Here is a 23836-nt window from a genome sequence, read left to right as displayed (position 1 = left end):
CCATGGTATGTCTTAGGGATAGATGTATGGCGAGTGTTTCATGGAATGTTGCTAACGCCGTGTGAGTCCCTCTGTGTCTCCTGAAACCGTGTTGTCTAGTGCTGTGAATGTTGTTAAATGTGAGGTGTTCGTATACTCTATTGTTAAGCATTTATTTAATAGCTTTCCTTGTATGTCTAATAGTGAAATCGGTCTGTAATTCTGCACTTGGTGTTGTGAGGTATTGGGCTTCGGGAGGAAAATCACTGTCACGTTTGAGTGAGTCGCGAAATATCCGGCCGATATGGAATGGTTGTATATGTATAACAGGTAGTGTATCATGTTTTTGGGGAGATGCTTGAGCTGAAGGGTAGTGATACTAGTGGGGCCTGGTGCTTTCTGTTGGAATGTTTTCAGAGTGCGCTGTAATTCTTTGATAGTTATGGGTGGGAAATCCACTGGGTGGAGTCGGGTTAAGTTTCCGCGATTATATGAATGGATGAGGCGTATATTGTTGTTTAGGTGGTTTTGTACGGTGCGGATGTGTTCAATGGCGAAAACTTTATTGTGTATGTCGTCCTGAGCGAATATGTCCTGCCAGTGTTTACGGAATATGGGTTCTTTTTGTTCTGTTGTCATGTTGTATATTATCATGTTTAAGGTAGGTGACAGCTTGTTTTGTGTTGGAACCCAGCATGCGCTATAGGGAGGACCAGAATTTCTTGGGGTCTGTTTGTGTTTCTGAAGAGTTGAGGTCTTGCCATGTCTGTGTTTGGAGGAGTCTGTATGTAGTTTGTAGCTGTTCTCTTAGGGATATGAGTTGTCGGTTAAGTGCTAGTGACGAGCCGTGTGTGCGAATGTACTGAAGAGTGGATTGGTATTGTGTTTGTATAAGGAGTGTTTCGTGAGTTGGTTTAATACCGGGAATTATTCGATGTGTTATGGTCGGAATTGAAGTTTTGGTGGCGTCTTGTACGTGTTTTGTCCAGTTTTTTAAGTGTGTATCTATTTCTTCTAGTGTCGGGTCAGGCTGTGTGGGAACTGCGTGTTGTGATAGAGTTTGCTTGTATAAGGTCCAGTTTGCTCTAAAGTATGATCTGCGAGGACGAATCGGTATTTGAATGGGATTTGCTGATATGGTGGCTATTACGGGAATGTGATCGGACGGTGTGATGGGTCCAGGCTTCAGGTGTATGTTATGGAATGCTTTATTGTTGTGTAAGACTCTGTCTGGTGTTGTGGTGCTGTTGTGAGTTATGGTGGTGGGAAAGTAGGGGCCGATATGGGTGCATTTTCGCTGGGCTATCAATGAGTGTAGTTGTCTGCCTATGTGGTTGGAGTCGCGGTTTCCTAGTGTTGTGTGCTTTGCGTTCAAATCGGCCATTAGGTACACGGGATGGGGTCTGTTCAGTAAAGTGTGGAAGTCGATATAGTTAATGTAGTTTGCGCGTGGTGGGATGTACGTTGTTCCTAATGTGATGGGTCCTTGTTGGGTGTCTACTGTGATGGCTAGCATGTCTGTATAAAAATTATCGTGAAGTTTATAAGGAATGTGACGTTTAATTGCTATGGCAGCGCCAGCGTGTATTGTGTTTTCTTTGTTAGAGCTATGGACACTATAGTTGAATAAATTAATCGGGGTGTTGTGGTCTGTGATAGAGTGGTTGTTGATTAGTATGATGTCTGGATCGCTGTTATAAATGTTTGCTCAGGTAAATTTTTTGTTGCGCCACTGTCGGACATTGTGTTGTAGTATTTTAAGTGAGGAATGCGGGGTCATTGTGGAGGTGTAAACGTGGATTGTTTTTTTTTTGTGGTTATGGTTGAGTGCCTGTCCATGGTTAAGAAGGTGTCGAGAGGGATGATGCTAAATTGTGTGTCTATTGAATTTTAGTTTGTTGCGTCTCATTTCGTCGAATATTTTGGAGGAGTCCAGGTCTTTCACCGAGAGCTTCAGTCCGTATTCTTTCTTCCGTACCGTAGTTCGTCAATGTACCAGATGTTATTAGGTGCTGCAGGGACTGGGTTGGGGTCTTTGTCGCTCCTAAACAGTCTGACTGGTGTTGGTTCGTCGTGTCCGGATATAGAGATGGGTGATTCTTTGTATTGTTCGTCACTCACTTTACGTTTTATTTGGTCGAAGTATTCGTAATGGGTTTTGGTGGTAAAAGGTCGTTCTTTGGAATTTATTATTCTGTCTGCCTTTCTGTTCGAGGATCGTCTCGTGTCGTCGTCATCAATGAATTCGGTTCTGAGAAACGCGGTCATCGTATCTGCAGATTGAAGTCGTTTTCTGAGTGTATTTTATTCTCGTCGTGGTTGTAGAAAAAGTTAAGTATCTTGGCTGAGTCACGGTCGGGGAATGTTGCGTCGATGTCATAGTTGGCTTTCAGTTATTTTGAGAGAATAGATCCGAAACCTTCCTCTTACGCATGGCTAGCTACATGTGCTTCTAGGATTATTGCTGTTAGTTTGATTTGCGTCGTGTTGGTGAGAGTGAGGCTGTGTTGAGGGACATTGGTCTGTTGATTGCATACTTAGTTATTTCAGCGTATGTTTATTGCGCTTTTATTATTTCTTGGCCCTGTTTTGCTTTTTCTTTGTTCATGATAATTTCTTTCCTGTACGGGCAGTTGGCGGCAAGTGTTCTATGTTCTTGGTGGCAGTTGAGGCATTTTTTGCAGATGCTGTTACATCGTGTGTATATGTGGTCGTGGGATGAGCATTCAGAACAGGACGGTATGGTGCTGGTGCATAGATGGGTGGGGTGGTCTTCAAACTTGTGTGTATTGAGCATATGAGGATGTGTGTGTATTTCTCCTGTTCGCATTGAGTTGGTGTGATTCTGGTGTTGAACATGGAGAATCCGTCGGTGAGTATGCGCTGTGCGATTATGGTGTCAGTTGTGATTATTTTTTATTGCATGGGTGTAGTCCTTGATTTTGATGACGTCCTGAATCTGTATCCAGTTTTGAAGTCTCGTAATCTCGTCTTTGATTTCGGTCGGTATCTTTTTTCCAAAGTCCCTGTCCAGTTGTCTAACAAATATGGTTAGTTTGGATCGTAAGTCTGGGGGTATTATAGGTTGTAAGTTGATTTTTCTGAATCTAAAACTGATCTGAACTGAAACCTAAAACTGATCCTTTGTTCGTGTATGGATAGTGGGTGTTGTCTATGAAAATGTCGGAAAAGTGTTTCACTTAATGATAGGTATGGTTTTAAATTTATGTTTATCCTTATGAGCCATTTGTTTTCGAAGTTGATATGTTGTATGGCATGTTGTGTTTGTATTGCTGCGTGGTTGGGTGGGTAATGTCCTGAGGTTATTTGTGTTATATCATCTGCAAAGGCTATGTAGTCTGTGTTGGGTAGTGGTGGTGGGAGGTCGTGTGTGTAGAAGCTGTATAGTGTAGTGTGTCCCTCTGTGTTTCCTATTCCTATCCTCGATGAACCAAATGTTACTCGAGGTGCTGCTGGGATTGTGGTGGGGCCTTGGTCGCTTTTGAAAAGTTTGATCTGAATAGGTTTTGCGAGTCCGGGTGCGGAGATGATAGCTTTCATCCGGGTGCGGATTCATGATAGCTTTTGCCGCTGATTTTCCGTTTTTAGGGTCTCGGTTGTCATTGTGGGTTGTTGTTGATGGAGGTAGAGTTTCTCTAGAGTCGTCTTCACCCTCTGTATTCTGTTGTGTCAGATTTAGTAAGGATCTTTTGAGATCGTCGTCATCTATGAAGTACTTTCTGATTATTAAATCGGCGTTGTCTTCTTGTGGTTGGTTCTTGTCGTGGTTGTCGAAAAGTTGAAGACTTGCTGGAGTCTTGGTCGGGGAAAGTAGCGTCAATGTAGTAATTTGCTTCTAAAGATTTGGAGAGAATTGAGCCGAACCCCTCCTGTCTGGCGAGGCTGGCTATGTGAGCTTCTAGGATGAGTGCCGTAAGTTTGATTTGAATGATGTTGGTGAGGGTGATGTTTTGCTGGGGTATGTTCGTTTGTTTGATTACAGTTTATATGTTGGGTGATTTCGACGTAAATGTTTTGGCTCTTTTGTAATTCTTGGTCCTGTACGTTTTTCTGCTTGTCTAGAATTATTTTTTTCGTATAGGTGCAGTTGGCGGCAAGTGTTCTGTGGTCAAGGCCGCAGTTCAGACATTTCTTTTGCAGGTTGGTGCATTGCGTATAGGTGTGGTCATGAGCCGCACACTCTGAGCAGGATGGCATGGTGGCAGTGCATAGGTGGGTAGGATGATCCTCGAATTTGTAACATTTGTAACATATCAGGATGTGGGTGTATTTTTCTTGCTCACACTGGCTGGGGGTGATACAGGTGTTGAACATTGCGAGACCTTCTTTAAGGATTCGTTGGGCTATTGTTGTGTCGGTTGTTATTATTTTAATGATGTGGGGCCTATTCAAAAGTGTGTGGAAGTCAATGTAGTTGATGTAGTCTATGCGAGGCGGGATATAGGTGGTTGCTATTGTGATGGGTCCTTGTTGGGTGTCTATTGTGATTGCAAGCATGTCTGCATGGAAGTTATCGTGTAGTTTGTATGGGATATGGCGTTTTATTGCTATGGCAGCACCGGAGTGAATTGTGTTGTCTTTGTTGCAGCTATGTACTTTGTAATTGAATATTTTGAGTGGAGTGTTGTTGTCTATAATGGAATGATCATTGATTAGTATTATGTCTGGGTCTACATGGTTGTAAATGTTTGCAAGAATGAATCTGTTATTGTGCCAGTGACGGACGTTGTGTTGTATTATCTTTAAACAGGGCGGGGGTCATTGTGATGGGTGTTTGGATGTGGAGTGCTTTGTCTTTTTGGTGGTTGTTGTCGAATGTTTGTCCATGTTGGCGAAAATGTCGTGGGGAATGATATTTATTAGTGGTTGGTGTATCTTTAGTTTGTCACGTTTCAGGTAGTCGATTACTTTCGAAGAGTCTGCGTCTTTCACCGAGAGCTTCAGTCCGTAATCTTTCTTTCTAAATTCGTCCGCAAACCAATGAATAGATGGGTCCGTGGGAATTTCTACTACGTCTCTGGAGCTCCTAAAAAGTTTAATGGGGATTGGATCGTCGAGTCTGGGTCCTGTGATGAACGATTCTTTATACTGTTCGTCGATGCTTTTTCTTTTCCTAGGGTCACGGTCTTCTTAATGGGTTTTGGATTTCTGAGGTGGAGGGTAAATTTTCCGATTGTCGTCGTCTTTTGGTTGTTGAGTGATGAGTTGGGTTGAGTGATGAGCGTCTAAGGTCGTCATCGTCGATGAATTCGGTCTCAGGGGTGAAGTCAGTGTCAGGGGTCTTGGTCTCTGGTTTATTATAAAAGAAGTTGAAAATTTTTTCTGAGTCCCTGTCGGGAAACGTCGCGTCTATGTCGTAGTTGACTTTCAGGGATTTGGATAGGATGCTACCGAACCCCTCCTGGCGGGAGAGGCTGGCAATGTGGGCTTCCAGTATTATGGCTGTTAGTTTCAGTTGAGTCTTGTCCGTCAATGTCAGGCTGTGTTGGGGGATGTTTGTTTGCTGTATTGCTTGTTTGGCGATGTCCTCGTAGGTTTGATTGGTCTTTGTCTTAATCGTCTCGGTCTGTATTTGCTGTTTGTGTTGGATTTTCTGTTTGCGGTAGGGACAGTTTGCTGCTAGTGTTCGGTGATCATTGTGGCAATTGCGACATTTTTTGTATGTGTTTGTGCATTGTGTGTATGTGTGGTTCTTGGCAGCGCATTCTGAGCATGATGGTGTAGTTGAGGTGCATTGGTGGGTTGGGTGATCTTCAATTTTGTAACAGATGAGGAGGCATGTGTAATGTTCCTATTCACATTGTGATTGGGTGATTTTGGCATTGTACATGTGAAATCCGTGGGTGAGAATCCGTTGTGCTATCGTGGTGTCTGTGGTAATTATTTTGATGACGTGTGTGTAGTGTTTTATTTTGATGACGTCTTGAATGTGTAGCCAGTTCTGCTGGGTTAAGATCTCTTGTTTGATTTCGGCGGGACTGTGGCTACCTACGTCTTTGTCCAGTTGTCTAACAAAGATTGTCCTTTTCGCACATAAGTCGGGTGGAATGAGTGGTGTCAGATTAATTTTGTTGAACAGTTTAGTCGCTTTTTCGGAGGTCAGTTTGTCGATCGCTGTAGCGACGTCAGTCACGGCATAAAAACCGGTTTCGGTGTCGGTGAGTCGGATCAGGGGAGCGTCGAGTTCCTTGAAGGTTGTCTGGAATATTTTGGGTCGGTCCGTCGGGATTCTTGGGTCGATTTTTTCAGTTGAACGCGGTAAGTCTGTGGTCTCGAGCGTTTTGATGGGTTTGATGGTTGGTTGGATGAGGATGAAGATGAGGGAAGGTGACGTGATGATACAGATGGAAATCAAGGTCGTGATGATGATGGTGAATGGCCACTGCCTCTCGCCCTCTGGGGCAAGCCCGTCGGGTTCGAGTCAGAAGTGTCCCCTTGGGGGAAGGGGCATGAGGGGGGATGGGGAGGGGGGAGCGAAAACACAGGTATGATGGGACTGCAGTCGTATATACAAAAGAATGGTAGAAACAGAGGCAAAAAAGTAGAGTCACTAATTCCTAGCGACACTCACGACACGAAGGCTGCTAGTCCAAGGTAAGGCTGCTGGTCTGAGGCTTCAGGAGAGCACAAGGTGATTACCACACTAGTTGCCACGAGGGGCCTAGGAGTGGCATACTGGGAGGTCCGCTGCTCATGTGCGCTCGTGTATGAGAACTGCTTCGAGCTTAGGGCTACTATGAGAGCTATGACGATTCTGTGCGTATCAAGTGCTAAAATTGAATTTGCCTTCATTCTGCTGTTGTTTTTTTTAATTCCTATTGTGCATGACAAGCGTGGAATACCAATGCTGTTCTTAGTTTCGCTATATTCATTTGCATAGAAATATTTATACAATTTTATTATTTTATTGATCATATTCATATCACAGGTCTGGAAGAAGGCCTCTCCTATTTAGGCTAGATACGGAATCATGAATATAATTTTAGGTAGCCCGTTTGTTTTAGGCTCCACTAGGTAGCCCGTTTGTTTTTTATACTTATTTTCACTTTTTTCAATCTGATCTTCTCTTTTTGCTCTAATGATGGGGTTTGCCAGGATAGTCGTTAGACTGTTTTAACTTTTTTCAAGTATTCTCAGAGCCGCTTCATTGCCGTTAAGTTTCATAATTGCTCGATCGTTTATAGTTTACGCCACTCCAGCTTACTACCGTTCAAATGGTACTCCATTTCTCTATTCCACAGCCGAGTAAGGTCCATTTCAGATTTTCCGAATGGCTCTATTCCAATCATTTAAGAAAGGCTGCGAGTACGATGAGTACCTTGAGGGTAAGCGTTGTGGTTCCGTATTCATTAAGGTCTGAGTGATAGGGCGGTCATCCACCAGGGCACTTTTAGTTCTTGCCGACCAGTTTGTTAACAACGATAGCTCTCAGTATTGTGATTTCAACTCCAAGACGAGATTTGACCCATGAGCCATGGTGTGTAGCCGTATCGTCCTTACAAATTTGACCCGAAGGAACCATATCCGATTGCAGTGATTCTATATCATTTGATAGAAGTCTGAAAACATCTTCCTCTTCCATTTTGTTTGGTAAGGGTTTATCCTTCTACTTGCGTTCTATTCCTCGGAGAAACTGAATATATATCATCGTTGTTGCGGTGCCACTAGGAAAGAGCGGAAGCAAACAAGAGGTGGCGCAGAGTCGCCAGAAAGAGGAGGGAGAAATGGAAAAGACAGTAGGAGATGAAAAGGCGCTTTGCGCATGATTTGGTGGGTTAAAGGTGATTGGGGTTGTTAGGGGATGGGGAAGGCGTTGGAAACCCGTCGGGGCTTTGGACGGTTTAAGAAGGTAGGTGATTGGAGGGTGGTGGTTCTTTATTTACATATTTACATGCGTTCTCACTTTTTTATATTTTCTAATGAACACGATGAATAAAAGTGATGATGCTAATAATGACTGATGATGAAGATGAAGGGAGTTTTTCGAGACTCGGAGGGAGGTAGAGGGTTGATTGGTTGGTTCCGCCCTAGGTTTTTCGGTCACGTCTTTACTGTACGTCACTCTCGGTGAGTCCCGTCAGTCCGTCAGTGTGATGGTGTCTTTGACGATGTGTGTTTTGGGCTACACCCAAACGTGATTAGAACAACTCCGTCCGGGCGCAGCATGGTCCGATGTGTAGTTATTTGTACGGAGGTGGGGGACCTAGCTGCATGTAATTTGGAGCTTTTAGGAGGGAATTTGGAGGGAATGTGAGCTGATTGATGAGTTGGGGATCATATGTCTTAACGGTGGACCAGGTTTTGCGTGCTTGATGGTGGAGGACTGTGTTTATTGTTGGAATGTCGCATTGTTCATGTAGTGTTTGGGAGGATATGAAGTCGGATCAGTGCGTGTCTGTGATGAATCGGAGGGCTTTGTACTGTCTGCAGTTTGGATATGGACGATTTCGATTGGGTATGTAATATGGTATCGTGGGGAAGATACGAGATGATCTCACAAATGAAAGGTATAAAGTGCGTTTTATGTTGGGTGGGAGGTGGTAAAATCTGTGTATTTTGTGTAGATTGGTGAGGGCCGTTGCTTCCCATATCACTACTTGGGAGCTGAAGCCGTGTGTAGTAAAATCTAAGCCTAAAACTGATCCTTTGTTCATGTATGGATAGTGGGTGCTGTCTATGAAGATGTCGGAAAAGTGTTTCACATAATGATAGGTATGGTTTTAAATTTATGTTTATCCTTATGAGCCACTTTTTTTCGAAGTTGATATGTTGTATGGCATGTTGTGTTTGTATTGCGGCGTGGTTGGGTGGGTAATGTCCTGCGGTTATTTGTGTTATATCATCTGCAAAGGCTATGTAGTCTGTGTTGGGTAGTGGTGGTGGGAGGTCGTGTGTGTAGAAGCTGTATAGTGTAGGGGAGAGACGAGCCCCTTGGGGGACACCTGTGTGAAGTTGTAGTGGGGACCTATTGATTTCCTATTCTGATGGATGCTGTTCTGTCTGTAAGGTAGTCTGATAGTGTTTTGGTGAAGGACGGGTGGAGGTTGAGTTGGATGATCTTGTATGTATTGGAGTCCGGTGTATCAAACCCTGTCAAAAGCTTTGCAGCACAACACCAGCCCGAATGTGAATGGAATTATATGGTATGGAATGCAAAAGCCCGAATGGAATGTGACTTTTTTGCAATGGTAGCAAGGCATGAGGTTCGTTTTCTTTTTTGCAGGTATATGTGTGGTAATTAATAATCTTGAGGAGGATCGTTGAGGAGGATGATGTCTGGGTCGATGTTATTGTAAATGTTGGACAGCGCGAATTTCTTGTTGTTCCAGGTTTGGACGTTGTGTTATAATATTTTTAGCGTGCGCAGTGGAGTCATGTTTGGAGTGGAGGTTTAGAGGTTAAAGCTTTAGTTTTTTTTGGATGTGGTTGTTGTAATGGTAGTGATTCGGTCCATGCTGTTAAAAAAGTCATTTGGAATTGTTTGATGGTGGCTTGGTTGAACTTGAGTTTGTAGCGTCTCATGAAATCTACTATTTTCATCGACTCTATGTCCCTCACTGAGTTCTTTAGTCCGTATTCCTTCTTCCGTAGCTCGTCCGTGTACCAGTTATTGCTCGGTTCCAGTGGAACTTCACAGGCATCTTTTCTGCTTCTGAATAGTTTTACAGGTATGGGTTTGTTTAACAGTATAGTTTAATTGAATATTATTAATTCTAATAACAAAATTATTACCCCCTTATTTTAAATGGCCTCCATAATTTTTGTGTGTTAAGTTTGCATGTGTGTTTGCATTACAAGCTTGCTTAATTAAAGTTACTGGAACAAAGAGCTGTCCTAAATGCAGGAAGAAAATTGACAAGCCTGCTAATGTATTGTTGGTTAACTACGTATTGATTCTATTGAAGAACAAGGCATGTAAAGGGAAACAACCACCAGAGTCAGAGCATCTCTTCTCTCAGCACAAGAGGCATCTGGATTACCTGTGTGTAAACTGTAACTGTGTAAACTGTGTGTAAGCATTTATGGATTGGATGCCCTGCTCCAGAGCGGTGATGTGGACTCAAAGGCCAAAATAAGGTCCTTAATGATAGAAAAATTTCAGTGACAGAAGAAAAATTTTCAGGTTTCTAGTGGTACTTTGGATTTGATGAATGATATCATGGATCTGAGGACTACTGTGGCGAGATGGGATGCTTCTCTTCATGATCAAATAATGTCAACCAGTGAAGATCTCAAGGCTTGGGACAACTTGGCTTCTGTGCTGGCAAAAAAATGTAAAATGCGAGGAAATTCTACTTCGTCTGGAATCATAACCTTCAGGAAATACCTATGTTACCTGAAATCAAAAGGCTGCTGGATTATGCAAACCTGACTTGTATTTTGCTAGAGGTGAGTGAATTACTTTGGATTGGATCCAATATCTGATTGAATTAGATAATCGCTATGATAAATCAGAAACTTTTGCTTCTAAGTTTAGCAATCGAGCTTCTTGCCAGAGAAATACTGAGATCTAGAAAAAGGGTTAATCTGCAATACTGATCATACTCAAAACTTTGTAGTATTCAGTCCAGAAGAAACAAATTATCAATGAAGCTTATTTCTGACAAGTATGTGGTATTGAAAATCATGATATCTTATGTATCTTAGCCAAATAACTGGTCATGAGCCAGTTAATACGTAAAATATATGTAATAATGAAATTACTCTAGACTTGAAAATATCAGAATTTTCATATGGTTTTGCACAGAAAACACATTTGGTTTATTATTATATTTACTCAATGAAAGGGAACTTGACAGATGAATATCCTTCACGTGTAAACTATTGACAGATACACAACACTCAGCTTGAGCTCATGCCGAATGGGAAATTGTGGACCGCCACTGACCATGCTTGTGAAGAGCAAGCTACTGCAAGCTTGTTGCACAAGAGGATGCCAAGTCACGTCCTGGTGATGTCAACACACACAAGAAACATCTCAGGACTTTATGCCCATGGCCTCCTGGAGAATGTCACATAGCCCGATGGATGAAGATATAGGGACTATCATCACAGAATTTGGGTAAATGAATTTCTTCATACTTTTTGCCAGGCTAATAATACTTTAATGTTTGAAATCGAAATTAACTTCTGTATTAATAAAATTAATTTTATTAATAGGGGAAACATTGAGTATATATAATATAATACGCTGAGGGGAAACATCTTTGGGAAACATTGACAGAAAACTTCACAATTAATCGCGAAAACGTTGACGGAAAACTTCACAATTTATCGCGAAAACGTTGACGGAAAATTTCAGTTTATCGCTAAGTGTAAAATGAAAGAATATCCGTGTCCTCGAGAGTAAGTTTCATTCTCTTTGACTTGAAACAAATTTCAATCTCAGGTTCTGAGGAACGTCCCCTTGCAGTCTTTTTACCTGAACTACTGCCACTTGAGCTATTGGTTGGTTAATTAATTCTGTTATATTAATTCTGTTATAATTTTCGACTGGTGGCATTCATTAATTCTGTCTTTATCTCTGGTTACAGAGACCATCTGATGGACCTGTATGGCACTCCCGACCATATCCTGGCACACAGTAACATTGGGAAGCGTGCGCCATGCAGTATTGGTGTTCGCCTTGCCAGCCTCTGAGACGTAGAGCGCTGTTTAGAACTTATGGGACCAATGGGTAAGTTTAATATTACCTGAAGGCTGTTGGAAATTTTTGCTTATTTACATAAGTAGTTTGTTATAAAATATAATACATCCTGATACAAAATATGTGAAATAATTCTTCTTAAAGAAAATGAGGTTAATAGTGCAAGGGTAACGATTTCCAGATTAAATGAGAACTCCAGAGGATTTTATTCTGATCTTGCTTTTGCAGTGTGACATGTATTAAAATTTCTTTTTTAATCCTGAACTACAGGGAAAATGGTCCTGATCAAATTAAGCAGCTTGTGAAATATTTTGAAACAAGCATAATTATCCTTATGAGTGTTGCTACACTCATTCATGCTCGTTGACACTGTCGAATGTGATTTGTGAATATACTCAGAATAAACCAGCTTCTGAGATCTTGTTCTCACCCGAAATTGGTGCAGAGGTCTTGTAATACTCATGTGATACATTTGACACTGCATTACTGCTTGAAGTTGCTTATAAAAATTCACACTATGAGCTAATTTATTGTAGTGAATCAGTAGCTAAGATGGAAGCTACGATTTATTTGAGTGAAGAGGCGCTGAATGTGAAGGTATATACATACGTATATGAGAGAGGACGAGTGTTTTTGAGTGAAGTAAACATTGGCAAATACAGCTATACTGCAGCACGATATCGGCACACTATTTTCTGTATTGTAGCCAACTAAAGAGCTGCAGTTGCAATATACTGGCATAATAATAGAATGTCGGGATCACATCACTCGCTATTTCCCTATATACGTATAACGTAGACTGCTACTGTTCTCAATTGTATAAATAATGCCTCATCACAATTCTGAATATTCTGATGCAAAATCTTGTCAGAAAAAACATTAAATTTTATAATAAACTTTTTGTAAACATGATTACAAAGATTCTTTTTAGCTTCATTACTCTATAGAGAAGTGTAATAAATGTTGTCAGGAGGTAGATGCCTTTTCAATCAATTCAAACTGCCCATTTAATTAGTTCGAAATTTTGATATCTTTTGTTCCTCTTGATTGTAGCCCTACATAACACCTAATCTTGTCTTTCGAAATATCAGTATTCTTTTTAATGCTGCATTTCACTGGGGCTGAAAGAATGTATCATTATTATATAAATTAACGCTTCCAGATTTCTATGCAAATTCATTAATTTGATTCTTTTCAGACTGCGAGGGCATGGTGATAGAGGACCTGGCAGTGGACTGTTGGTGGATAGTGTGGAGGATAGTTCTGGTGGTGGATGGAGGTCCGAGGGCCAGACCCCAAAATTACAGACCTGTGACCTTGACCTCACATGTGATCAAGGTTTTTGAGAAGGTAGTGGCCAGGAGGCTTGTCCGGTATATGAAAGAAGCTGACCTGTATAATAACGGACAACATGGTTTCCGGCGTAATCGTTCTTGTTTGTCGCAGTTACTGGAGCACCATCACCGTCTAGTGGTCCAGCTGGAAGAGGGAGCTGGCGTGGACGTGATATACCTAGACTTTGCTAAAGCCTTTGACAAAGTTGACCATGGGGTGCTCTTCAGAAAGCTGAGACTGTTGGGGGTAGGAGGAAACCTGTTTGGGTGTATCCACAACTTCCTTACAAAAAGAGTACAAGCTGTCGCATTGGAAACTCGAAATCGAGAGAAGCGAAGGTGAAAAGCGGAGTTCCGCAGGGCTCAGTGTTGGGACCGATACTCTTCCTCATTCACATAGCTGAAATAGACTCGGAGCTTACCCACGCAGCTATATCGTCATTTGCGGACCATACAAGAGTGCTGATGAAGATCACAGATGAATTAGACAGCGAGAGGCTACAAGATGACTTGTCGACAATCTACGATTGTGTCCTAGTGAACAATATGCAGTTCAACGGCACCAGATCGAAGTAATGAGATACAGAGTCCGCACAGAGATCGGGATGCCACATCGCTACTTGGGATCAGATGGCATAGAAATTGAGGAGAAGCAACTAGTTCGAGATCTCGGAGTGTTGATGAGTACTGAAGCCTCGTTCGATGCCCATATCGAGGAAATAGTCGCGCGCAGCCGGCAACGGATGGGGTGGATATGGCGGACATTTCGAACGAGAGAAGCATCACCAATGATTACACTCTTCAGAGCCCTCGTGCTCCCCAATCTTGAGTATTGCTGCCAACTTTTAGCGCCACTCGAGGCGGGTGCGGTGCGGAAACGAGTCAGTCCAGCGGACCTTCACGTCCAAGATCAGCGGTATTAGAGAACTGGAGCTGGACTACTGGGGAAGATTGAAACACCTGGGACTAGAGAGGAGAAGAGAAAGGTATATCATACTGTACACTTGGAAGATAACCGGACTGGCTCCCAACTTTTAGAGTGAAACCTCCAGAATAGTGACACGTTACAACGAAAGGAGAGGGAGACTGCGCGAGGTTCCCCCATTTAATAACCGAGCCGCGGCCAGAGTACAGACTCTTCGTGAGGTATCACTCCGTTGCAAGACCGAGGCTCTTTAATGCGTTGCCAAAAGTACTGAGAGGAGGGGAGTTCACCCTTGCAACATTCAAGAGACGACTGGACAATTGGTTGAGAAAGATCCCGGATTGTCCAGTAATGGGAAACTACCCTCAGCAAGTGACAAGCAACAGCATCTTGCATCAGCTGGCCCAAAGGAGGGCAAATAGACGGAACACGTCCAACGTTACATCCGGGACCCAAGGGCGGGGTGACCTGCCTAGCGACGACTCGGAGACGGGGGACGACGAAGGCTGCGCATCAGCGTGACCGGGGACTCGGAAGTCTCAAACTCATCATAAGGTCATAAGGGAAGTGGTGGTGGAAGTTGGTTGGTGTAGATGCTTTATAGGGTGGGTGAAAGGCAGGTTCCTTGTGGGACGCCAGTGTGCAGTTGTAGGGAAGGACCTATGTGGTGTCCTATTCTGATCGACGCTGTTCTATTTGTGAGGTAGTTTGCTAGTGTTTTTGTAAAGGAGGGATGGAGGTTGAGCTGCATTAGATTGTATTGGAGTCCGGTGTGCCAGACCTTGTCGAAGGCCTTGGTCACATCACGGAACACTATGTCTATGGTATGTCTTTAGGATATGTGTATCGCGAGTGTTTCATGGAATGTTGCTAATGCTGTGTGAGTATCTGTGTCTCCTGAAACCGTGTTGTCTAGTGCTGTGAATGTTGTTAAATGTGAGGTGTTCGTATAGTCTATTGTTAAGCATTTATCTAATAGCTTTCCTTGTATGTCTAATAGTGAAATCGGTCTGTGATTCTACGCTTGGTGTTGTGAGGTATTGGGCTTCGGGAGGAAAATCATAGTCATGTTTGAGTGAGTCTGGAAAATATCCGGCCGATATAGAATGATTGTATATGTATAACATATATGGGTGCATTTGCGCTGGGCTATCAATGAGTGTAGTTGTCTGCCTATGTGGTTGGAGTCGCGGTTTCCTAGTGTTGTGTGCTTTGCGTTCAAATCGGCCATAAGGTACACGGGATGGGGTCTGTTCAGTAAAGTGTGGAAGTCTATATAGTTGATATAGTTTGCGCGTGGTGGGATGTACGTTGTTCCTATTGTTATGGGTCCCTGTTGGGTGTCTACTGTGATGGCTAGCATGTCTGTATAAAAATTGTCGTGGAGTTTGTATGGAATGTGGCGTTTAATTGCTATGGCAGCGCCAGCGTGTATTGTGTTTTCTTTGTTGCAGCTGTGGACGTTATAGTTGAATATCTTCATCGGGGGATTATTGTCTGTGATGGAGTGGTCGTTGATTAGTATGATGTCGGGATCGATGTTGTTATAAATATTTGCTAATGTGCATTTTTTGTTACGCCAGTGTCGTACATTGTGTTGTAGTATTTCAAGTGAGGATTGCGGGGTCATTGTGGAGGTTTGAACGTGTATTGTTTGTTTTTTTTTGGTAGTTACGGTTGAGTGTTTGTCCATGGTTAAGAAGGTGTCGTGGGGTATGATGTTGATTGTGGGTCTGTTGAATTTTAGTTTGTCACGTCTAAGGTAATCGAATATTTTGGAGGAGTCCAGGTCTTTCACCGAGAGCTTCAGTCCGTATTCCTTCTGCCGTAGTTCGTCAATGTACCAGATGTTATTGGATGCTGCAGGGACTGGGTTGGGGTCTTTGTCGCTCCTAAACAGTCTGACTGATATCGGTTCGTCGTTTCCTGGCATAGAGATGGGTGATTCTTTGTATTGTTCGTCACTCACTTCACGTTTTCTTTGGTCAAGTATTCGTAATGGGTTTTGGTGGTAAAAGGTCGTTCTTTTAAATTTCTTATTCTGTCTGTTATTCTGTTCGAGAATCGTCTCATATCGTCGTCAATGAATTCGGTTCTGAGAACCGCGGTCATCGTATCTGCAGATTGAAGTCGTTTTCTGAGTGTATTTTATTCTCGTTGTTGTTGTAGTTCAATACGTCGTTTACGTTGGGTTAAAAGTTAAATATCTTGGCTGAGTCACGGTCGAGGAATGTAGCGTCGATGTCATAGTTGTCTTTCAGTTATTTTGGGAGAATTGAACCAAAACCTTCCTCTTACGCATGGCTAGCTACATGTGCTTCTAGGATTATTGCTGTTAGTTTGATTTGAGTCGTGTTGGTGAGAGTGAGGCTGTGTTGAGGGATGTTGGTCTGTTGGATTGCATGTTTTGCTATTTCAGCGTATGTTTGTTGTGTTTTCTTTGTTTCTTGGTCACGTGTTGCTTTTTCTTTGTTCATGATGGTTTCCTTCCTGTACGGGCAGTTGGCGGCAAGTGTTCTGTGTTCTTGGTGGCAGTTGAGGCATTTTTTGTATGTGCTGTTACATCGTGTGTATATGTGGTCGTGGGATGCGCATTCAGAACAAGACGGTATGGTGCTGGTGCATAGATGGGTGGGGTGGTCTTCAAACTTATAACATTTATAGCATATGAGGATGTGTGTGTATTTCTCCTGTTCGCATTGAGTTGGTGTGATTCTGGTGTTGAACATGAAGAATCCGTCGGTGAGTATGCGCTGAGCGATTGTTGTGTCAGTAGTGATTATTTTTATTACGTGGGTGTAGTCCTTGATTTTGATAACATCCTGAATCTGTATCCAGTTTTGCAGTCTCGTGATCTCGTCTTTAATTTCAGTCGGCGTCTTTTTCCCAATGTCTCTGTCCAGTTGTCTTACAAAGAAAGTTCGTTTGGATCGTGAGTCTGGGGGTACCCGGAATTATAGGTTGTAAGTTGATTTTTCTCTGAATCTAAAACTGATCTGAACTGGAACCTAAACTGATCCTTTGTTCGTGTATGGATAGTGGGTGTTGTCTATGAAGATGTCGGAAAAGTGTTTCACATAATGATAGGTATTGTTTTAAATTTATGTTTATCCATATGAGCCATTTGTTTTCGAAGTTGATATGTTGTATTGCATGTTCTGTTTGTATTGCTGCGTGGTTGGGTGGGTTATGTCCTGAGGTTATTTGTGTTATATCATCTGCAAAAGCTATGTAGTCTGTGTTGGGTAGTGGTGGTGGGAGGTGGGAGGGTGTAGAAGCTGTATAGTGTAGGGGAGAGACAAGCCCTTGGGGGACACCTGTGTGAAGTTGTATTGGGGGACCTATGTGATTTCCTATTCTTATGGATGCTGTTCTGTCTGCAAGATAGTCTGAGAGGAGGGGTGGAGGTTGAGTTGGATGATTTTGTATTGGAGTCCGGTGTGCCAAACCTTGTCAAAGGCTTTGGTAACATCGCGGAGTACTATGTAAGTGGTGTGTCTTTGTGCTAACTGTATGGCTAGTGTTTCGCGGAATGTGGCTAGTGCTGTGTGTGTCCCTCTGTGTTTCCTATTCCTATCCTCGATGAACCAAATGTTACGAGGTGCTGCTGGGATTGTGGTGGGGCCTTGGTCGCTTTTGAAAAGTTTGATCTGGATAGGTTTTGCGAGTCCGGGTGCGGTTTCATGATAGCTTTCATCCGGGTGCTGTTTCATGATTGCTTGCGCCGCTGATTTCCCGTTTTTAGGGTCTCGGTTGTCATTGTGGGTTGTTATTGATGGAGGTAGAGTTTCTCTAGGGTCGTCTTCACCCTCTGCATTCTGTTGTGTCAGATTTAGTGAGGATCTTTTGAGGTCGTCGTCATCTATGAAGTCCTTTCTGATTATTAAATCGGTGTTGTCTTCTTGTGGTTGGTTCTTGTCGTGGTTGTCGAAAAGTTGAAGACTTTGCTGGAGTCTTGGTCGGGGAAAGTAGCGTCAATGTAGTAATTTGCTTCTAAAGATTTGGAGAGAAGATTAAAGATCCTGTCTGGCGAGGCTGGCTATTTGAACTTCTAGGATGAGTGCCGTGAGTTCGATTTGAATGATGTTGGTGAGGGTGATATTTTGCTGGGGTATGTTCGTTTGTTTGATTACAGTTTGTATGTTTGGCGATTTCGACGTAAGTGTTTTGGCTTTTTTTTGTAATTCTTGGTCCTGTATGTTTTTCTGTTTGTCTAGAATAATTTTTTTCCTATAGGAGCAGTTGGCGGCAAGTGTTCTGTGGTCAAGGCCGCAGTTCAAACATTTCTTTAGCATGTTGGGGCATTGCGTGTAGGTGTGGTCATGAGCCGCACACTCTGAGCAGGATGGCATGGTGGCAGTGCATAGGTGGGTAGGATGGTCTTCGAATTTGTAGCATTTGTAACATATCAGGATGTGGGTGTATTTTTCTTGCTCACTCTGGCTGGGGGTGATACGGGTGTTAAACATGGCAAGACATTCTTTAAGGATTCGTTGGGTTAGTGTTGAGTTGGTTGTTATTATTTTAATGATATGGGTGTAATCCTTGATTTTAACTATTTCGTGTATGTGGATCCAGTTTGCAGCCGCGTTATTTCGTCCTTGATCTCGGTCGGGGTTCGTCTGCCTATATCACGGTCAAGCTGTCTTATAAATATTGTGCGTTTGGACCTTACATCAGGAGTGGCATACTGGGAGGTCCGCTCCTCATGTGCGCTTGTGTATGAGAACTGCTTCGAGCTTAGGGCTCCTATGAGAGCTATGTCGATTCTGTGCGTATCAAGTGGGGGATGCAATGTCATTTGCATAAAAATATTTATAAAATTTAATAATTTTATTGATTATCTTCATAACAGGTCGGGAAGAGGGCCTATCCTATTTAGGCAAGAGACGGAAGCGTGAATATTATTTTTCTAGCTATTTGTGGCTCTACTAGGTAGCCGGTTTATTTTTTATACTTTTTTCCCTTTTTTCAATCCGATCTTCTCTTTTTGCTATAATGATGGGGTTTGCCATGTGAGTCGCTAGACTGTTTTAACTTTTTTCGAGTATTCTCAGAGCCTCTTCATTGCCGTTAAGTTTCATAATTGCTCGATCGTTTATAGTTTACGCCACTCCAGCTTACTACCCTTCAATTTGTATTCATTTTCTCTATTCCATAGCCGAGTAAGGTCCATTTCCGATTTTCCGAATGGCTCTATTTTAATCATTTAAGAAATGCTGCGAGTACGATGAGTACCTTGAGGGCAAGCGTTGTGGTTCCTTATTCATTAATTAAATTTATGTTTATCCTTATGAGCCATTTGTTTTCGAAGTTGATCTGTTGTATGGCAAGTTGTGTTTGTATTGCTGCGTGGTTGGGTGGGTAATGTCCTGAGGTCATTTGTGTTATATCATCTGCAAAAGCTATGTAGTCTGTGTTGGGTAGTGCTGGTGGGAGGTCATTTGTGTAGAAGCTGTATAGTGTAGGGGAGAGACAAGACCCTTGGGGGACACCTGTGTGGAGTTGTATTGGGGGACATATGATTTCTTTTTCTTATGGATGCTGTTCTGTCTGTAACATAGTCTGAGAGTATTTTGGTGAAGGAAGGGTGGAGGTTGAGTTGGATAATCTTGTATTGGAGTCCGGTGGTTCAAACCCTGTCAAAAGCTTTGCAGCACCAGAGTGAATTGTGTTATCTTTGTTGCCGCTATGAACGTTGTAATTGAATATCTTTATAATTGAATATCTGAATGATTGTAAATGAGTTAAATTGTCTGTGATGAAGTGATCGTTGATTAGCATTATGCCTTGGTCTGTGTGGTTGTAAATGTTTGCAAGAACGAATCTGTTATTGTGCCAGTGACGGACGTTGTGTTGTATTATCTTTAGAGAGGGGGGGGGGTCATTGTGATGGGTGTTTGAATGTGGAGTGTTTCGTCTTTTCGGTGGTTGTTGTTGAGTGTTTCTCCATGTTAGTGAAGGTCTCGTCTGGAATGATATGGGGATGGTGGGTAGCCACTGCCTCTCGCCCTCTGGGACAATCCCTTTGGTTTCCAGGCAGAAGTGCCCCATGGGGGAGGGGGCATTAGGGCATGGGGAGGAGGGAGCGAAAGCACAGGTATATAATAGGGTGCATTCGTATGAACAAAAAAAAAAGAGAGTAGAAAATGATGCAAAAAAGAATAGTCACTAGTTCCTAGTGACAGGCGCTCACGGTGAGAGGGCTGCTAATTCCAAGTGGGTCACGAGAGGAGAGCACTGTCAAAACCACCAACAATGACCACGGGGGCCGAGGGTACTGGATGTTGCGAGAGTGGTCCTTTGGATTGTGTCCAGTTGGCTCTGAAGAATGATTTACGTTGTCGAATTGGAATCTGTATTGGATTGGCGGAGATGGTGCCGATGATTGGAATATGATCTGAAAGGGGTGATTGGTCCGGGTTGTAGGTGAATGTTGTGGAAGGCCCTATTGTTTTGGAGAACTCTTTCTGGCGACTTAGTGCTTCTATGGGTGATGAGAGTGGGGAAATAGGGGCCTAGGTGGGTGATTTTTTCCCTGTGCTATTCGGGAGTGAAGCTACTTTCCTGAGTGGTTGGCATTTGCGTTCCCTAGCGATGGGTGACTGGCATTTAACCCTCTACCGCCTGACATGAGTAACCACACATCTACATATTGTCACACATCTACTTCCCAAAAATGATACTTTACAAGTGAGCGCAAATGACTTGCACTGTTGGTTGCCCTCGTACGATAGCTTTAAAATGTTCTCTGTTGCGTACAAACGTCCTCAGGTTGCTACTTTAAATAGTTAACGTATAATTTAAGCTGAAAGTCATGTTCCCGGAGAGTGACATACGGCGGTTGAGGGGTTATGTCTGCGAATAGATAAAACGAGTGAGATCAGTTAAGGAGAGTATGAAAGTCGATGCAGTTGATGTGGCTAATGCTTGGAGGTATGTAGGCAGTTCCTATTGTGACTGGACTCTATTGGGTGTCTTTAGTAATGACGAGCATATTAGAATGAAAGTTGTCATCTAAATTGTACGGAATGTGACTTTTTTTTTTAAATGGCATGAGGTTCGTTTTTTTTAGGTTGCAGGTATATGTGTGATAATTTAAAATCTTCAGAGGCCTGTTGTTGATGAGTGAGTGATTGTTGAGGTTGAGGAGGATGATGTCTGGGTCGATGTTATTGTAAATGTTGGACAGCGCGAATTTCTTGTTCCAGGTTTGGACGATGTGTTGTAATATTTTTATTGTGCGCAGTGGAGTCATGTTTGAAGTGGAGGTTTAGAGGTTAAAGCTTTAGTTTTTTTGGATGTGGTTGTTGTAATGGTAATTAATGATTCGGTCCATGCTGTTGAAAAAGTCATTTGGAATTAGATTGATGGTGGCTTGGTTGAACTTGAGTTTGTCGCGTCTCATCAAATCTACTATTTTCATCGAATCTGTGTCCCTCACTGAGATCTTTAGTCCGTATTCCTGCTTTCGTAGCTCGTCCGTGTACCAGTTGTCGCTCGGTTCCTGTGGAACTTCACGGGGATCTTTCCTGCTTCTGAAAAGTTTTACGGGTATGGGCTTGTCTTGTCCCGCTATTGGAATGAAGGAGTCTTTAAATTGGTCGCCGCTTAGTTTCCTTTTCCGTAGGTCGAGGTCGCTGGAAGCCTTGGTTGGCTGAGTCCTGTCTCTGCGGCTATCGTCGTCAGTTGGTGGGCGAGATAGATTTAAAGTAGGTTGTCGTGCGTTGTCGTTATCGATGTATTCTGTGCTCAAGTCGAAGTCAGCGTCGGTAGCTCTGGTGCTGGGCGAGTAGAAAAAATTTAAAATTTTTGCCGAGTCGCGGACCGGGAATACTGCGTCTATGTTGTAATTGTCTTTTTGAGATTGTGATAGTATTTCGCCGAATTCTTGCTGACGGGAGAGACTAGATATGTGTGCTTGCAGGATCTGAGCAGTAAGTATACTTTGAGTCGAATTCGTGAGATTTATGTTGTGCTGCAGGGTATTTGTTTGTTGTATAGCCTGTTTTGCAATATCCACGTATGTTTGGTTGTTTTTTTGCTGAATTTTTTTCCTGCTGTGTTTGTTGCTTCGTCTGGGTGACCTGTTTGCGGTACGGGCAATTTGCGGCGAGTGTGCGGTGCTCGCCTTGGCAGTTTAGACATTTTTTGGATGGGTTGGTACATTGAGTGTATATATGATCCCTAGCTGCACATTCGGAACAGGATGGAGTGGTTGCGGTGCACTGGTGAGTGAGGTGAGTATATCTTTCCTGCTCGCACTGTGAGGGGGTGATTTTTGTTTTATATAGATAGTAGCCATCGGTGAGTACTCTTTGTGCTATTGTGGTATCTGTCGTGATGATTTTCATCGTGAGTGGTGAGTAATTAATTGTTTTAGTTCGTCGACGGTGTGGCTACCAACGTCCCTGTTCAGTTGTCTTACGAACATAGTTCTTTTAGCCCGTAGGTCCGGTGGTATAACGGGCGTCAGGTTAATTCTTTTGAATAGTTCAGTGGCTTTACGGGAGGTCAATTTGTCAATGGCGGAAGCGTCATCCGTTACCGCGTAGAAACCGTTGATTGTATCTGTCAGTCGGATGAGAGGCGCGTCAAGTTCTTTGAATGTCGTGTTGAAGATTTTTTGTCTGTTGTCAGTCAAGGGTCAATTCTCTTGAGCTGGATACGGTAGGTTTGAGCCTTTGAGGTCTCGAGCGTTCAGTTGGTGTTGTTTGTGGGGGCGGAATGAGGGCTGATGAGGATGAAGGAGGGTGGCGTGATGAGTATAAGGGTAGTCGGGATCGTGATGATGATGATGGTGGGGGGCCACCGCCTCTCGCCCTCTGGGGCAAGCCCGTCGGGTTCAAGGCAGAGGTGCCCCCTGGGGGAGGGTGCATGAAGGTGTGGGGAGGGGGGGAGCGAAAACACAGGTATTATAGGATTGCAGTCGTATATACAAAAGAAGGTAGAGACAGAGGCCAAAAAGTCACTAATTCCTAGCGACACTCACGACACGAAGGCTGCTAGTCTAAGCTAGGTAAGGCTGCTGGTCTGAGACTTCCAAGGGGGCACAAGGAGAACATCACACTAGTTGCCACGAGGGGCCTAGGAGTGGCATGTATGTGTGTGTGTGTGTGCGGTGCCACTAGGAAAGAGTGGAAAAGAACAAGAGGTGGCGCAGAGTGGCCAGAAAGAAGGAGAAATGGAAAAGACAGTAGGAGATGAAAAGACGCATTGCGCATAATTGGGTTGGCTATATGTGGTTGGAGGGGTGTTTGGGGCTGAGGAAGAGGGGGGGGGGAGAAAGGAACCCGTCGGGGCTTTGGATGCATCTGAAAGGTAGGTGATGGGGCTTGGTGGTACACTATTTACATATATACATGCGTTCTCGTTTTTTTTCTATTTTTATTTATTTATTTGGTATTTTTCTTGATGAATATGATAATGAGGGGGGATGATAATAATGGTGATTGATGATGATGAAGGTGAAGGCGATAGTTGAGTCGCTCGAGACTCGGATAGAGGTAAAGGGTTGGTTTGAATATTCTGTTTTTAGTCGAGTATTTACTGTACGTCACTCTCGGTGAGTAACGTCAGTCCGTCAGTGCGATGGTGTCATGAGTGTTTAGAGTTGTGTTGTTTTGGACCAGCCACGCCCATCCGCATTATGAACAACTTCGTCTGGGTGCACCATGGTCCGCTGTGTAGTGATTTATAGAGAGGGCATGAGTGCATGTTTAGTGTTGTGTTGTTTTGGGACCAGCTACACCCGCCCGCATTATGAGCAACTTCGTCTGGGTGCAGCATGGTCCGCTGTGTAGTGATTTATAGAGAGGGCATGAGTGTTTAGTGCTGTGTTGTTTTGGGACCAGCTACACCCGTCCGCATTATGAACAACTTCGTCCGGGTGCAGCATGGTCCGCTGTGTAGTTATTTGTATAGAGGGCA

The 23836-nt window shown here is 43.2% G+C and overlaps 1 long non-coding RNA gene across 1 annotated transcript; it reads left to right on the top strand.

The window, feature by feature from the left end:
- The first annotated feature begins 9687 nt into the window (after positions 1-9687).
- Positions 9688-12968, top strand: LOC125178368. The gene is made up of 4 exons (XR_007156873.1): positions 9688-10389; positions 10832-11062; positions 11535-11677; positions 12846-12968. It is a non-coding gene; the product is annotated as an uncharacterized LOC125178368 (long non-coding RNA).
- Positions 12969-23836: the final 10868 nt, after the last annotated feature.

This window comes from Hyalella azteca, unplaced genomic scaffold, assembly GCF_000764305.2.
Source record: "Hyalella azteca isolate HAZT.00-mixed unplaced genomic scaffold, Hazt_2.0.2 contig1265, whole genome shotgun sequence".
In the NCBI taxonomy this organism is placed as follows: Eukaryota; Metazoa; Arthropoda; class Malacostraca; order Amphipoda; family Hyalellidae; genus Hyalella; species Hyalella azteca.
The sequence above is the reverse complement of the archived record's forward strand: the minus strand, read 5'-3'. Positions and strand labels throughout refer to the sequence as shown.